Below are 18,071 nucleotides of genomic sequence, written 5' to 3' on the forward strand. Positions count from 1 at the left end.
TCTTGTCTCTTAGCATATCCATTATGTTTTTAATTTTTTTCTTAATGTTTGCCCTAGAATGTGGAATATGCTTTTGCAACTAATCCAAGTCCACTTTCAAAAAAAAAAAAAAACACTATACAGCTTCGTGTGTGGTGCAAGTATCCTGTGATAGAATATTCCCAGTTCATCCCTCCTGTCTCTTCTATAACATTGCTGTCACTAATTTCACTTATCAATAAGCTGTATTCACTGAACACATTATTTCTATAATTATTTTGAGCAAACTGTTTTTGTTAGATCAATTAATTTAAAAAGAAAAGACTATTGTTTAACCTTAATTTATTCCTTTTTCTAACACTCTTTTTTTTTTTCCTTCAGCGCGTTACATAGTTCACTTTCTTTTTGTTGCATGGTTTTTCAAGAGAAATCCAATATAATTCTTATTCTTGTTCCTGTATAAGTAAGGTGATATTTTCTATGGGCTTTTTAAAGAACTTTGTCTTTGATTTTCTGCAGTTTGAATAGGATAGGCCTATGTGTAGATTTTTTTGGTACTAATCCTGTTATAGTGTTCTCTGAACTTCCTAGAGCTGTGGTTCAGTGGCTGTCATTTATTTTGGAAAATTTGTATCCAGTATTCCTTCGATTATTTCTTCTGTTACTTTCTTTCTTCTCCTTCCGGTATTCCCATTACACATATGCTATACTTTTGTAATTGTACACAGTTCTTGGATACTCTCTTCTGTTTTACTTTGTTTTGCGTTCTTTTTTTCTCTTGGCTTTTCAGTTTGGGAAGTTTCTATTAACATATCCTCAAGCTTATTGACTTGCTTTTTGTCCATGATCAGTCTCCTAATGAGCCCGCATCAAAGGCGTTTTTTATTCCTGTTACAGCATTTTCTATTTCTAGCACTTACTTTTGGTTTTCTTAGGGTATCCATCTCTGCTTGCATGTCCCATCTGTTCTTGCATGTTGCCCACTTTTCACACTTAGGGCCCTTAGCATATTAGTCATAGCTGTTATAAATTCCAGGTCTAATCATTTCTCTACCATATCAGTCTGGTTCTGATGGTTGATTTATCTTTTCAGACCATGCTTTTTCATTTGGGCATGGCTTGTAAGTATTTGGTGAAAGCAGACATGATGTATCACATAAAAAGAACTTTAAGTGTGAGATTTTGTGTGATTTGAGATTACCTGGTGAGTAATTCAATCGTGCTTGCTAGTTGCTACAGTTGCATGTGTCAGAGGCTAAAATTTCTTCTAGGGTCCTTGTTTTCGACTCCTCTGTTGTCTTGGGTTTCTCAGGATATTCTTTCCTGAAGAGCCTAGGCTTCCAGTACCCTCAGCTGTAATCTCCTGTTGTTATACAGGAATGCAGTGCATGTGGTGATACTGTGAGGGAAGGAGAAGCATTTCATAGTTCTATGCTTCGGTCTCGGTCTTTTAGGGCACGTATGCCCCTGAAACATGACCTCCACAAGTGCTCCTCAGCTTTTTCCTGACTCTAGATGAGATAGGAAGGCTAGACAGTTTGAAATTGGGTATTTTCTTTCCCCTACACTTAAGACTACAAAAAGACAGCTCTCGATATTTCCCTTCCCCCAGTTTGGTTACACTCTGGTAAAATACAAGTTAGTAGCCTTAGGTCCTGTGGGCTCTATGGTTCAAAATTTCAAGGCACATAGACCATACTGCTCCAGGTCACTTGAACATTATAATTCTAGAATCCCAGAGTACTGTAGTTCAAAATACTGCTTCCAGAACTTTATAGATTCAGGCTCTAAGCTCAAAATCTCTTTGGCCTATGGCTCCAGTTTTCCGTTTTAAGGGCACTCTGGTAGAAGGGCTACAATATTTAAATCTAGATGGACCCAGGACTCTGTAGTCTCTAAGCACTACAATGCCAGTGCACTGTATTTTTCTGGCTGTGAAGTAAAATAAACAACAGAAGACAAAACCAACCTGTGGCCTGTGGAAGGTTCAGAGTCTAAATTGACTGTGGTTTTATTTTTATTTGTTGACTCAGGCTTTATGACACCAGAGTTCTCCAGCTTGAAGGTTCTATGACTCTGGGCCCCTTGGAGATCTGAAGTTTTGTGGCTAAGGCCCTTGATGTTTATTTACAGTCCCGTTGTCCCATGTTCAACGTTTCTAGTACTCTGTGATTTCAGGTCTTCATGGCTCCTGATGTGCAAGGTTCCAGGACCTTTGGGTAGGCCTTGGCCTATAAGATCCAAGAGTGATGGGAGGTAGAGTCTCTGGTCCCAGAGGACCACTGTTCCAGCACTCTCTGCTTTCTGAGCCTTCTAAAACAAGCTACAAAAGGTCTGCAGAGTCCTTGTTATCTGCTTCATCATAGTACCAAACATGGAGCCGCTCACGTCAATAACGAATACCATGTTTCTCTTGACAGGTGGGAGGCCTCTGGGGGCAAAGTAATGAATAAAATAGTCCTCGCAAATCTTGACAAAAAGAAGTGAAACCAACAGGAACCATGAGAGACGGTCTAAATCAGGTTATCAGGTTCCCTCTTATTCTCCTATGGAACACCCTGCCTTTTTTTTTTTTTCTCCTTCGTAGGCTTTAACTCTGTTTCTAGTTAAATAGGCATCTGTGTGATTGTTTGTGTCAGTGTCCATCTGCTCTGACAGAACTGTGTCTCTGCTGTTCAGGCTGTCAGCCCAGGGCCTGCCCCAGAGCTGTGGAGTGAATGAGACTGGCTTGTGGCCCAAGGCTCCAAGGATCAGGATCTCTGTAATATGTGAGTTCCTGTCCATGAGAGCTGACTTGCACAGTCTTGAGAGCCCCTGGGGACATTTTGCCTGGGCTCCAGGAACTGTAAGTATTGTTTTAACCTCCCTCTATAGAGTGAGCCAGGGGCCCAGCTCCATTGCTGCCAGGGGCTGGGAGTTTGCAGGGCCTCCCTCTCCTCCTTAAACCTCTTTCCTGCTGTTGCTGGGCAGAGTAGGCAGGGAAGGAGGGAGCAGAGGCTGAGCAAGCTGTTTGTTCAGAGGGGATTGGTTAGACCAGGTGCAGATGCCTTGGGCTGCCAAGGATGTGATTGGCTGCTGGCCCCCTCCCCCTACTCCATCTTCCCTCTGCAGAGCCTGGAGGCTGGAACAGCTGAGGGACGTGGAGGGGGGAGCTGGGAGGGCCCCCAGGACCAGTGTCAGCTCAGCCTAGGGAAGTATGGGGCTTGCTGAGGGTCTGTGCTGCTCAGTAGCCAGAAGGAAGCGCTGCCTTGGGACAACCAGCTTTGTTCTCCTCTCTGCCATTCAGGTACTCTCTGATCACAAGGCTGGACATACTACCTCCTCCTCTCTCAGGGGGGAAGAAGGCTAAGGAAGGATATCTTACTCTTTCCCTCCACTCCAGCCTTTGAGTTAATTCACAAGTGCATGTGCAGGCTCTGTCTCCACTTTCTCCTGGCACTCTACAGCAGGTCTCCAAAGCCTGAGTCGTCCACCCTGCAACTGCCCAAGCCCACGGCAGAGCCCAGCTGCCCTGCTATTCCTCCCATAACCTGGGTAGGTGAGAGTTTCCGGAAATATCACATTCCTATCTCTTCATGGTCCCAGGCTCCCTGGTGGCCTCACACCTCACATCCTATAAGCCAGAGGCATGACCCAGGTCACCAACCTCTCACGCTCCCCTCAGCTGCCATGCCACCTCACTTTCAGGAAATATTTCCTTTCCTTCCTAATGAAGAAAATTAAGGGCACCAGGCCATGCCCCTTGGACCGCCCACCACACTCTTGCACAGGGTTCACACACCCATACACCACTTCCTCTATTAAGGACAGAACAGTCCTGTCCTGGACCCCATCCATGCACTCCCAGCCTCCAGCACCTCCTCCACTGGTCAGACCCTTCTCTCTGACCTGCCCCACACATGCTACTTGGGTCTTCTTTTAGAGTATGAAAAGTTGTGTGTCTTTTCCATCCATTAGGACAATCCCCATTGGCCCCAATCCCATCAGAACTTCAAACCATCTTCTCTAATCCCTACAGCATGCCAAGGTAATTAAATCATCACCTACAGTGGTCTCCTCACCTCCAGCTTATTGCTTTCCACACCACAGACTGGCTTCAGCCCTCACCACACACTGACTCTTTTCTCACTAAAGGCAACAATAACAAGTTGGTTTCCAAACTTAGTGGGTGTATTTTGATTCTTATTGGACTGCATCTCCCTGATGTATTTTGCAATTGCTGATCGATCACTTTTGGTCCCAAGAAGAATCCTTTGTCCTGGGAATCTGAGGTGGTGAACTCTCCTTATCCTCCTACCAGCTCTCTGGCCCATTTGCTTCAGTCTCTTTCTTGAGCTCCATTTTCTCCCTCTGTCCCTTAAGCAGTGCTTCCTGATACTTTTTCAGCCATGGCATGCAAAGAAAATGATTATGCTGGTGTAGCACAATGGAGGGAAGTGGTGGGGATATAGAGCTCTGAGCAGACTGCTGGCAGCTGGTGGGGCTGCACACCCTGAGAGCTGAGGAGATCAATAGCTGCTGGACTGGGAAGCTGTGCTAACTTAGCAGTTGCCATCCTGGATCTGCTCTTCTGGCTCAATACATTCTCCCTGGGTCACTTCCCTAACTCCCGTACTTTCAGTCTCTGAATCTCCACAATGACCTAAGACCTCTTTCTCCAGTCCAATGCTCTCCACTCTTCCCCCTCCACAATTGCATAGCTGCTCACTGTTGGACCCATCCCCATGGATGTCTGAAGATGCCTCCAATGTATTCTGCCCAAACAATGAGTTCATATATTTCCGCCATCCTGCCCTTGTGTGCCTTTGTCATTTACAGACCCTATCATCCACATGGCCACTCCAGATACAAACCTGAGGGTCATCCCTAAATCTTCCTGTGCCCCTCACTCCCAGGGGCACATCCAACCAGCCACCAATTCCTGCTGGTTTAATCTGCTGGATATATCTCGGGTCCGCCCTTCCTCTCCATCCCAAACTCACAAAACCCAAATTCGGGACTTCTTTCTCTTTGGTTCCGCTGCTTCTATTGTGGCCCCTCCCATCTATACATCTTTGGAGCAGCTGCTCAGTCTGGTCTTTCTAAACTCAAACCCCATTATGTCATTCCTTCTCATGGCTCCCTTGTCACCTTCAAGACACATTCCATGTTCCATATCATGCCCCTGCTGTAGCCTTCAGTCTCACCTCTTAACCATTTCTTGTGCCTCAAATCCATGCTCCAGGAACTCCAACCTACTTGAGGCTCCCCAAACACCCCCTGGATATTTCTGGCCTTCATCCCCTGAATCATGCAGCCCCCAGTTGTCTAGAATGTCTTTCCCTTTTCACAGCCCCCCTCCCAGTTTGGTACACTTCTTTTTTTCTTTTTGTACTCTTTAACCCACGTCAGTCTTTACTTCTGCCACGGAGCCCTCCCTGACCACCTTCTTCCCCCATGATGGCATCTGTCTTACCTTGTGTTGTCATTGAAAGAACACTTCTCATCTTTTGTGTCTCTTTGTTGACGACGGATAGGATCTGTGTGTGATTCACTTCAGGGTTCCCCACATCAGCCAGCAGTAGGCATGAAGCATATCAGGTACCTAGGGAGTCCCAACTGAATGAATGAAGGGGTGAACATGCTGGGCTTTGAAAGACAGGCATACTCAAGCAGGAATGGGAGGTCAATTGAAGGGTTCTCGTTAGAGGATGCAGGAGGCAGGGCACACAGTAAACGGCAGTATCTGTCTAACTATTTAGTGCCTAATTCCATCTGTTCTAATTGTATTTCTACTCCAGGCAATGGTCAAGAAGGTAAAGAAGGGAGAAGCAGACAAATACCTCAATTAACACACCCACATGCTAGAACACCACCAGGTCGAGGCCCCTGCTGCCACCTACTGGCAGGGTACCCTCAGCTCCTATTTTGAGAGGGTGAAGTATTTTATTCCCCCTCCACAAAGGGCTGTACCATACCTCTGTGCCTCTGCACATACTGCACCCCCCACTCTCTCTGCGTGCTATTCCCTTCACCCCATCGACCCAGAGGTGGAGTCTATTCATATTTTCCCAGGCTAATTTAAAGGCCAGCTCCTTTAGGAAGGCTTTCCTGAAACACTCCTCAGTGGTATCCACACATAACCATTACAGTTTATACACAGCACTCAGAACCTTTTATGACTGCCATAGCTCTATGTATCTGGCTGCTTCAGGACTGGAACATTCCAAAGGAAGAGGAGGGGTTGTGTCCACCTCATTTCTGACTTCCTAGAGTCAATGAGGACAGGACTGAGCTAGGGTAGCTCTGCTTGGTGGCAATGTATCTACGTATGAACGAATGAGTAAATATGTGCATGGAGAGAGGTGTTACCAAAGCACTATATTAGCCTAGAGCAGAGGGAGGAATTGTCAGTGGGCTGGGGTCATCAGAGAGGTGGCATTTGAGCAAGGTTTTCAGGGACGAAGACCCACCCTGACCAGCGGAGAAAGGAGGGAGAAGACATTCCCAGGACAGCAGATAGTATGAACAAATGCTCAGACAGAAATGAGTGGCAAATTTGGGTATTGTGAAGAAAGGCGTGTGGTGTGGTGTGGTATGGTGTGGTGTGGTGTGGTGTGGTGTGTGGTGTGGTGTGGTGTGGAGTAGCTAGAGGGTGGTTTATGCACTGCAGGCGGTGAGAGGTATGGCAGGAAAGGCAGGCTGGGATCAGACATCTCAGGTTTCTATGCAGTTGTTGCTGTCAGGCCAAGGGTTTTGGTTCCATGCTCTACCCCTCTGGCAGAGCATGGGATCTCTGCATATTCCTCATGAATGTGTGAGCTCTGAATTAAGGGCTCCCCGTTTAGGCAGATGGCTCAGGTGAGGCAAAAAGAATTTTTAAAACTTAGAGACGGCAAGAAAGCCTGAGGGAACATGAGAGCATCAGAGCTGCAGAAAGTGTAATAAGAGTCCCATGAGTGTGAGAATCCAATTACACTGGCCAATGGTTCACTTTGCAAAAGGACTTGTTAAGAGTGGTCTATAACTTGATTCGATTAGGAATGGATTCATTTCGGGGCGCCTGGGTGGTTCAGTTGGTTAAGCATCTGCCTTCGGCTCAGGTCATAACCCTGTGTTGTGCCCCCACACACCCCCCCTCAGCAGGGAGTCTGCTTCTCCTTCTGCCCTTTCCTCTCCCCCTGCTCCTGCTCTTGTGTGCCCAGGCTCGCTCTCACTCTCTCTCTGTTTCTCTCAAACAAACAAATAAATAAAATCTTTTTAAAAAGGAATGGATTCGGATGTGAGGGCGATCTGGCTGCGACATCTGTCACCCCATTGATTGCCAGGGTTGATTAGGCTGATCTGGCTGGCTAGGCAGGTGTCCCCTTCCTCCCTCACCACTCCATGTGCGTCCCTCCCGAAGCTGTGAGCTCAGTGGAAGAGGACAACCATCCCCCATAGAGGAGGACCGTTCTTCGGTCAAGGGTATACGAGTAGCTGCGCTCCCCTGCTAGAACCTCCAAACAAGCTCTAAAAAGGAATGGATTCATTTGGAGTTTTATTCCATCTATAGAGTTTCAGGTCTCCAACACTTAGAGGAAGCACATGTGTCTCCCATGCTGTGAAGTCTTGTGTCCCCATACATCATTCTGTCCATGTTCACTTGTCCCCACTGATCTCTAAGGAAAAACAGATGAACAACTTGCAGAAGCTGGATTACCGGCCAGTCCTGTCTGACTCCAGAGCCCATGTTCCTTCCATTCCTCCCAGCTCCCTCACCTGCACATCTCCAATGACATCCTCCATGACTACATCGTACTGGACCACAAAGTGAGCCATGATACCTGAGCTGGAGAAGGCAGACTGGTCTTGCAGTGTTGGGCAGAAGGTGATTCAGACACAAGTCTCTCTCTCCCCTCTCTCAATCCAGGTGGATGGGGGGAGTCAGCCTCCCCTGTATGAGTGGGGAGGGTTGAGGTGGGTGGCATGGAGGGCTCTCCAGGCAGAATTCCAGGAAAGGGGACATCAAAAGGGGCAATATCTGAGCATGGGGAAAAGCAAACCCTGAACCACCCACTGCTGCTCCTTCTGCCTAAAATACCCTTCCACTGGCCCTGGTGTTATCATCCTCTCCAAATCCCACAACCAGTTCCTCCTGCTCTGCCTCTTCCAGCAGGCCCAGACTGACAGACCCAGCCCTCCCCTGCCCCACCCCCCACTCCAGGCTCTGGAAGTCTGACCCTCGCCCACAACATTGCCCTGGTTCACTTGCCATCCATCCCTAGGCCCAGTGTCTGGAAGAGTGTCATGTCCCCAGGTAGACCAGGGGCCTGGGGCTCTTCCCACAGGGGCTGTGTGGTGTGTGCTGTGGAGAGAGACAAACACAGAAACAGGGCCTAAGTCCCCTCCCATGCCCCTTACTGCTGTGGGAAGTTGCAGTCTAGCAAGGTTCTCCTCTGGGATAGAATTTCATGTGTTTTCTTCCCCCTCTGCCTCTGACTCTCAGAATCACGTGTGTAAATGGGCTTTTAGTGCCCATCACTAAATCATCATAGATGAAAAATCATCATAGATGATTTTCTGGCCCCGGATGTTTGTGGAGCAGGCCACAAGATCAACTCTCCTGGAATTTCAACCCGAGACAAATGTCCATTTAGACACGTCTCTGTGCCTCCTTTTTTCTAGAAAATGGACCTTGGGAATTCTGCTTCCCCCCTCCTTCCTGCTACAGCTGTCAGGAAGCTTAGGGGCAAACTGAGCCTCCATACTCTCTGAGGCGCCTGCTTGCATACATTCCCTTGGCTTCCTTCCTTTCGGAGGTCTTTGTTCTGTTTTATCCCCACAGGATTGGCTCTACCCTCTGTTTTAACCTTTAAGGAGAAGGGGGAGGGAGCTGCCATTTATAGCTTAGGGCTTAAGAGTGCAGGCTGCAAGGACTCAGATGCTGTCTGTGGACTCCTGGACAAGTTCCTTCACACTCTCTAAACCTCAGTCTCCTCATCCATAGCACGGGAGTGATAATAGCTCCTATTTCACAGACAGTGTTTGTGTGGGGATTACATGAGACCGTTTATGTAACGCATTTAGAACTGCACTTGGTTCTTAGTAAGTACTCAATAACGCTAACAATGGCAGTTATCGTCACATCTTCATTACTCTGTACCAGTGATTTGTAGGAAAGAATGTTTCTCAAATTCTCACAATGGTCCTGGGCTAGAGATGGCATCTCCCCAATTGTATTGGTGGGAAAACTGAAGCAGAGCAATTGAGTGATTTGCCTGTGGTCCCATCTTACAACAATATCAAAGCTGGGATTTGATCCCAGATCTGTGTCTGTCTCTCTCCTTCATATATACTACCCTGCCTCTCTGGGTCAGCAGCGTCAGGTGAGGCAAGGCCTCTAACCTAAACAGCTTGGTAAAGGTGGCCAGATGGCATGAGTGATATTTCTGTGCCTGTCCCTTCATCTTTCAGAGGATTTCAGTAGGCCAGCTCAGTGGTTCTCCAGTCTGGCTGGATATCCAATTCACCTGAAATGGGTTAAAAACACAGATTCTCAGGCCCTTCTCCAACCTACCAAGCAGACTCTAGAATGGTGGGTTCAGGAATCTTTATTTCTAGTAGCTCATATAGTGATTCTGATTCTGGCCTTCAAACATCTATAGACGAAATTTGAAGCAAGCCTTGCAGCCAAGAGAGCTCTCTGGCTGAGATGGTATCCTCAGGTGCTGCCTGCACTTCACACTGTCTTCCCATTGTCCTTGCATTCTCAGAGGTCATTTGAAGAAAGCAAGTGTGACTTCCACCACTCTTAGTGGAGTAAATATGGAAGTTTATAGGTCTACCTATTCTGTCATTCCCTCATTCACACTTGATTCATTCATGCATTTATCCACATCACATTCACCCTTTACTCATACATCCATACAGTCCATTTTTTTCACATTCTCTTCGTGTCAATCAGAATGCTGTCAAGAAATAGATGGCACACTCAATTGGTAACCAAAGATAAATTAATGAAGATATAATTTTCAGAGGTGGGCAGGGTTAAGGGAACTCACAAGGGATGGTCAGACACACAAGGACTGATTAACTGAAAGCCATTTCCACTACCAAAATTGAAAGATCAAGGGAATATGTTAGAAGAAAGTGGTGGGATTTTTTTTTTAATTCAGATGTTTTTTAATTCAAGCAACAATTTTTCCTTAAACTCCACAGTCTTAATTTTTCAGGGAAAGAGAGGATTTGCAATAATGCCATCAACTCCACACCACCTGGTTACTCCCCGACTGCCCGACTGGGACCCTTCCCGGGCGTTCTGCCCCACCAGCCAGTGAGGACAAGAATTCTTCTGCTGTCCAGCTCTGGAACACCTGGACCTGCCCTGGCAAGGGACTTGCTCACAGAGCCTGACCAAGCACGAAGCATTGACCAGGAGCCCTGGGACCCCCGGGCCTTGCAAGGGCTTCATAGTGCCCACCAGGCCTGCACTGGCGCATCCAGTCCCCTACCCAAGCATGAGTGCATCTTCCCAGACATTTTGCCACCCACTTGCCCCACCACACTCCTCAGCCTCTACTGCGGTGACCCCGTAAATGTCAAAAGATACACCTGCATGAGGTATGGCCAAAGTGGTGCTAGGGCAGCCTTTGAGAACATGATTTTTACTAGTATTGACAAAAGAAAAGCAAGGGGGTAGGGTTCCCCAGAAACAATGAAACAACACCCCCCCCCATCTGCTCCTCACATCTCCTCAGTGTTCTCACGTGAGAAGACACTAAGAAAGCTAAAACTTCCTGCCCCTTCTTGGCAAGTGAAGAGGATCTTCCAGAACTTCATGAGTGTAGCTGCAAAACTAGCAGGACTCCAGGAGTAGGACCTTTCAACCCTGTTTTCCCTCTAGAGTGGAGAAGACTCTGTGTACTTTATTTTGTAAGATAAAATATAGGTGCAAATGATGAAGGGCACCTCTTGCCATAGCCCCCTTCTCAGCCCTGTGCAGGTGTCTTGTCCAGAGCCCCGGGCCTCAGTTTCTGGCACCCTTTTGCCCCAAGCAGCCAGTGCTACACCAGCCTTGGGGACAATGGGGACAAGATTCTGCCCACAGGAGTTTACGGTCATGGTTAGGGAACTCAAACATGGCTAAAAGACAACCCAGGAGGTAGGGATACATGGAAATAAATACCCTAAACTCTCTGATCATCCTCCATCTCATGCCAATGTGTCTTATTTGCAGAACAAGAGGATGCAATCAAGAAAAGTCATTATCTTGGGGCATAGTATGGGATAGACGTGGCTCAAGAGGAGCAAATGGGGGAAAACGAAGAGAGCTCAGTGCCATCATCTCTTGAGCTACCTTGTTCCTGCTTGGGGAGGCCCAGTCATCTGTCCTACATCAAGATCTTCAATATGGGCATATATTATCTGGTGAACCCAGTGCAGGACCACATCCAGAGCCACATAGTCTACTATTTTATGAACATCCCACTCCATCTACTTATGTCAGCATGGTGAGAGTGAACTCAACTTTAGAGGCCACATCAGAGGTGACTCTGGCCTCTAAGCTCAGGGAAAGCAGGTAGAAAGGGCCCCATGCACCCTCAGGCATTGAATTAACTGGCCCAGGTGGGCTATGGGTGAGTGGTACAATCACTGCCTGGGTCCTGATGATGGGAGGACTCGGTGACAGGGTAAAAGCAGATTTGGTGCACTCGCTCTTCCACCCAATCAGCCACTCAGTCTTGACCCATCCTTGAATGGCTCCCATGCACTAACAGCATCTGCAGCTTGGTCTTGGCACTTCATGCCTGCCCAGATCTGGCTGCTCCTCCAGCTCCATTACAGTGAGCACCCTTCACCCCTGCCTGACTGGTCCCCACGTCTCTCTCACAACTCTATGCCTTTGCTTGTGCAGTTTTTTCCACCTAGGCTGCCTTCCTCTGTCAGCTAGTGAGCATCACATCCTTGAATCTATTCTACCCTTTACTGAGGGCTGATTCCACAGTCCCCTACCCCCACTTCAGGTCATCCCATTATCAACACTTGTCCCTCACCAGTACTGCTCTTTTTCTTCCCTCTCTCCCCTACCCCTTCCAAGGCCCACCTCCATGCTTTGGTCCAGGAAGCCCTCCCCTGTTCTTTCCTGCCCTCCCAGTCAGGTCATCATGCCCTGGGCTCCTTCTCTCTCAGTTCTGGCCCATCTCTGACTGTGGCATTATTCTCTTCTCTCCAGCCAAATATAGTAACCTGCACATTATAGGTATGAAATAAAGGCACACATTTTCCTTAATGTTTGGCCCTGTGCCTGGGCTTATTAATACAGGTATTGTTCTTGCTGGGAGGATGGCCTGGGCAGAACAAATGGGAAATGGGGTGCAGGAGGGAGAGAGTACTCCCTTTTATTGGGCACCTGTGCATAGTCACAGAACCATCTGCTTCCACATGTGTGGCCTCATTCAGTCTTCACAACAGTTCTGTGGGATGGGCATTACCATTGGTGGTTTATGAATCCAGAAGAAGCTGAGGCCCAGGGATGAGAAAAATCAGCCCCAGGTCATGCAGCCAGTAAAAAAGAGAGCCAGAATTGAAAACCAGGCTTTCCTGCCTGCCCCTCAAGATCCTCCTCTGCAAAGGTGGTAGTGTCTCTAGGCAAGGCATTGGGCTGGAAGACCTGGTCCTCATGGCTTCTTTTCTGTTACCTTCAGACTGGCTCCCCTTAAAGTGGACCAGAACTTTGACTCCCACCCATCTTACTCCTTAGAGCAGAGTAGAGAGTACTGGTGACATCAGTTCTGCCCCATGGCACACCTGCAGCCAGGAGTCTCTTGATTGGGGCCAGCTATGGCCCTGCCCACACAGCTCAATGCCTAATTTGGACACATGGCCACCTCCACAAGGCATACTACCCTCACACACAAACGTGTGCATGTACATGCAAATGCCTGACACCAATCTTCATTCTTATGGGCACAGTGCACCATGCAGTTTACAAAGCACTTTTCCATTGACTGTCACCCATAATCATTCACAGAGGCTGTCACCTACTGTGTGTCAGGGAGCACTCTGGATGCTTCTCACCCACTATCAAATGTGATGCTCACAGGACTAGGCTGTTTGCATCTTACAGGCAGGAGATACAAGGCTAGAGAGAAGTGGGAATGTATCCCAGGTCTCATAGGGACCATGTAAGCAAGCTAGAGCAGTTTAACCCCTGTTGCCTACCTCCCAGTCAAGGGCTCCTTCCACCAGAGCACACTGCTGACTCACAATCCATAATTTGAATGTGTGTACACAATGCCTATATTTAGACATATACATATGTGTTTGTGTCTATGCATTTGTGCTGATGTTCATCACACACCATCTGTGACTAACATGGCTTTTGCAAAAGAAAAGTGAGTCACTTGCTCATTGGGCTCTCCCAGTACTTCATGGTTCCTCTTGGTGCTGTCATCATTTCCCTCACTGTACTGGTTGTGTTTTGAAAACAGGACATTCTGGGACCCATGAATATTGTAGTCTCTAATACACATTTGTTGACTAAACAAGTAAATGTCTGAGTGAGTTAAGGTAGTGTCTGTGACAGATTGGGATGCTGTATGGAGCCTCTGACAAGCCTCAACTGGAGAATCAAAGCAGAAGCCTCTCAAAGAGTTTTGAAGCAAAAGTCATGCACTTTGTCAAATAACTACTCTTTGAGAAACAGCTCCTTGCACCTGATGATTAACTTATCAAAGTTCAATTACTGGCCCTGGTAGAGCCTGAATACCCAACCATTGTGTCCCAAATACCATGCAAACTGAGCTGCCCACCCTAGGCTTGATCCACCAAGCCAAAAACTTGGGCAAGCAATAACAATACTCCATCAGCAAAGGACAGTGGTATAAATAAAACCAGTCTGGAGAAGGTCCTGAAAGAACAAGTGAGTTGCAGGAGGTTCACACTCCCATAGCACCTATTCTTGCCACAGTTTGCCCTCTGTCAGCTCACACCTAGATCCTTGTGGGTAGTTCCCAATAACCAGCTTACTAAAGAAGAAGAAAAAAAAACTTAGGAGCATGTTTTGCAGGTGCTGCTGCTTGATAAGGAGGAACTAGGTGGAAGTTGACAGCTGTAGTGTTAACAGCCCCACTCAGGGGAAGTAGTGATCAAAATCCTCTTAGAAGGCAAAACTTGGAACCATGCATTTGGTTGATCTCTTCATCCAGAAAGTGACTTGACTAGGCACACAATCAATACCAACTAACACTCTGGCCAGATGGCCTGAGATTGGGAAGGAACAAGACTGGAAAACTGATAGCAATAATAATAATGCAACAAAATACTTGAATGCTTATTATGTGTAAAACCCAATCTAATTGCTTGCCTGAATATATATGAGGAGTAAGTGAACAGGTTTCTCAAGATGGACTAAGCATGAGAATATTTGTGTTACCAAAAAGAGCACGATGACCCAGCCTATGGAAATCTGTCAACCTCTTTTCCAAACATTCCAGTAATTTGTTTGATGAGCCAATGAGCAAAACTGGATGTTATCCAGGGGTTCAACATGGATTTACCTTCACTTAGGTTGATTTGGCTACTTAGGTCAAGGATGAGTAGCCCCTATCTTAAGAGCAAAAATCCCAATGTTACCATTCTCTGGGAAGACCAACAAGTTATTGGGCAACAGATGGATTATGCTGGACCACTTCCAGCATGGAAATCATGGAGTAGTCATAAATATATCTTTACTAAAATAACCACATATTCTGGAATGGATTTGCCTTCCCTGCCCACAGTGCTTTTACTGACACCATCATCCTTAGGTTTTCTAATTACTTTGTATACTTTATACACCATTGAAATATCCATACAATATTTTTTTCTGGCCAAGGAACACATTTCACAGTGAAAGAGGTAAGACAATGGTTTAATGACTATGGGCTTCCCTATTCTTATCACATACACAATCACCCACAAACAACTGCCCTTACAAAGGGTGGGATGGCCTATGGAAGATTTAGTTGTAGCAACAGTTAGGAAACAACACTTTATGAGATCTGAGGGCCATCATACAGAATTCAGTGTATTCTTTGAATCAACAACCAATATATCATTCTCTTTCTCCCATAAAAAGAATATATATAGGTCTAGGAACCAAAGGGTGGAAATCGAAGTGACACCTCTCATCACTTCACTTAGTGAAGCTCTTGCAAAAATTTAATTCACAGGAGTCAATTGGAGTTCCCCATGACATTGAACCAATAGGCATAAAAAGTGTGTTTACTACGTGGCTGGGATGAGTGATCATAATCAAGGGTTAATAAGGATTCTACTACACAATGGGGTGGAGAAGAGCAAATTGGGAATCCAGGAGATTCACTAGCACTGCCATGTCCATAGCAAAAGTTCAGGGAAGATTAAAGCAACCTAATAAAGATAAGACCTCCAAGAGTGCAGATTCCATGCAGTCATTGTGGAGGCAACCTCTAGGGTCCTTTAGGAGCATAATGAACAACTTGCTCCTACAAAGAATGTTCAGGATTGCTGGACCCAGTGGAGTAAGGCTTTATCTAATATACATATATATTATATGGAAATATAATATATATATGGAAATATATATATGGAAATCCCCTATGTGCTTTCATCCACCTCATGTACAGTAATAAGGTTAGCCAAAGAATACACTAGCCATATACATGTAGAACCACCAAGAGCCTCATGCTACCAAGCAAATAACCATGAGCAGCTAAGGTGCTTGTTATAGGCAAGGGGCATACATGGATTCAAAAGAGAGAAATGGAAGTCAGAAAAAATGAGCTGTGGCTGCTAGGCTAGTTTCAGTAACAAAGACTATAACCATTGTCCTTATTTCCTTCCTTGCTCTCTCTCTGTGTGTATGTGTGTATTTCCATCCTCTCTATCTTTGCCCCATTGTAAAATACACTGTGTTCATAGTGGCTCAATGTACAATTTACTTAATAGCTCATAGCATATCTAGAAAGGATTGCAAGGTAACTAGAATAGGAAGGGATATCACCCAAAATTACTGGACTTGGAGCTGGAGAGTGAGTGATAAGATTTGTGGTAATCTTTTGGAGAAAGGGTAAATGGTGGTTACACATGGATAGTAGCATTATGTTGAACCAAGGCATTTTTGAAAGTGTAAGTTTGGGGAAAAGCTTACTATCCATTTTGTTTTTACAAATGTTTGGTCTCGTAGATATTTCTTATCCTGCCTCTCTCTCTCCTCTCTCTCTCTCACTCTCCCCACCCCCTACTTCCCCCTTTCTTGGGTATCCAGCATTCATTCTACCTTCTTTTATTCAGTCCAAAGGAAATATTACTCTAGGGATTGCATTTTCAACTTTTCAATGTGGGGTTGGAGATGGATGGGGTGGTGGGTAATCACTCCAAAAGGGTGAAAATTGGTTCTTGGGGAGGCAAAAATAATCAGCTATTTTTGTTGATTGGCCCTTTAAGGCTCAAGCCTACCTTATAAAATCTTATTCCTCAGTTTGTAATTTCTCTTACTGGATTTTCTCGGCTATCACATGAGCAGCAATGATGCTGAGGTCACAGAAGATACACAAAATGTATGAAAGCTAAATCTTACAAAACCTCAGAGAAAATAGATGGCTGTGATTGGAGGACTTTCAATCCATTGCTCCATTGCAATCATATAGTGAGAACTGAGTGGTCTGTTTGTACCTGTTGGTTGCCATTGACTGCCTTTGATCCTGAGTGCCTTTGCGTTATTTGGGCTTTGAGAATTAAATTAATAGTTTCTTTTTTTAAGGTTTTATTTATTTATTCATGAGAGACACAGAGAGGCAGAGACATACGCAGAGGGAGAAGCAGGCTCCATGCAGGGAGCCCAATGCAGGACTCAATCCTGGACCTGGGGATCCTGCCCTGAGCCAAAGGCAGATGCCCAACCACTGAGCCACCCAGGCGTCCCAAAATAGTTTCTATTTAATTCTACAAAAGTTATTCACTCCATCATTATGTCAAGTACTGAAAAGAAAAACTGCTGACAATACCTGAATGAATATCTAGCAGCTACTAATTTTCTTGTATCAAGCAACACTTAAAAATTAACTTCACTAAAAGTAGTTTTAAATTAAAGTTCCAATTGTTTCTTTTGCTAGAAAAATAAGTTGTGAATTGCTTTTAAAAAATTTACTACACTATCATAACTGTTATAAAAATGGCTAATTTCCGGGGGCACCTGGCTGACTCAGGTGGTAGAACATGTGACTCTTGACCTCAGGGTCAGGAGTTCAAACCTCACATTGGGTGTGGAGCCTACTTAAAAAATGGCTAATTTTCATATGTAATTTGATATATTAAAATGTACATTACATTATAATGTAAATAAATTCATTTAAAGTTGTTCAAGTAGTTATAAAATTAAATTTTGTATATTTTTATTGGAGTTCGATTTGCCAACATTATCACCCAGTGTTCATCCTGTCAAGTGCCCCTCTCAGTGCCTGTCACCCAGTCACTCCATCCCCCACCCACCTCCCCCTCCACTACCCCTTATTCATTTTCCAGAGTTAGGAGTCTCTCCTGTTCTGTCACCCTCTCCAATTTCTCCCACTCACTTTCTCTCCTTTCCCCTATAATCCCTTTCACTATTTTTTATATTCCCCCTATTTTTTTATATTCCCCATATGTCTGTCCTTCGATTGACTTACTTCACTCAGCATAATACTCTCCAGTTCCATCCAAGTGGAAGCAAATGGTGGGTATTCATCGTTTCTAATGGCTAATATTCCATTGTATACATAGACCACATCTTCTTTATCCATTCATCTTTCGATGGACATCAAGGCTCCTTCCACAGTTTGGCTATTGTGGACATTGCTGCTATAAACATTGGGGTGCAGGTGCCTCGGTTTTTCACTGCATCTGTATCTTTGGGGTAAATCCCAAGTAGTGCAATTGCTGGGTCGTAGGGTAGCTCTATTTTTAACTCTATAAAGTTAAATGTTAATAGCTTTTCTGATTTTTAAAGTAACCTTTAACTTAAACATTTTAGTCAGCTAGTGCTGTATTTAATAACAATATTTTATGTATAAAGCAGAAATATAATTATTAGATATATATACAGTATATCTGTGGTTTTGAAATTTCATGGG

The 18,071-nt window shown here is 45.4% G+C and overlaps 1 long non-coding RNA gene across 2 annotated transcripts; it reads left to right on the top strand.

Moving 5' to 3' along the window:
* Positions 1-1,908: 1,908 nt before the first annotated feature.
* Positions 1,909-11,064, top strand: LOC119878530. 2 transcript variants are annotated; one of them, XR_005386973.1, is made up of 6 exons: positions 1,909-2,311; positions 2,400-2,501; positions 2,659-2,824; positions 3,266-3,513; positions 7,625-7,828; positions 10,159-11,064. It is a non-coding gene; the product is annotated as an uncharacterized LOC119878530 (long non-coding RNA). The 2 variants fall into 2 exon arrangements; XR_005386972.1 differs by having other exon boundaries at positions 1,910-2,311; positions 10,173-11,064.
* Positions 11,065-18,071: the final 7,007 nt, after the last annotated feature.

Source organism: Canis lupus, unplaced genomic scaffold (assembly GCF_011100685.1).
Source record: "Canis lupus familiaris isolate Mischka breed German Shepherd unplaced genomic scaffold, alternate assembly UU_Cfam_GSD_1.0 chrUn_S1696H1890, whole genome shotgun sequence".
Classification (NCBI taxonomy): domain Eukaryota; kingdom Metazoa; phylum Chordata; class Mammalia; order Carnivora; family Canidae; genus Canis; species Canis lupus.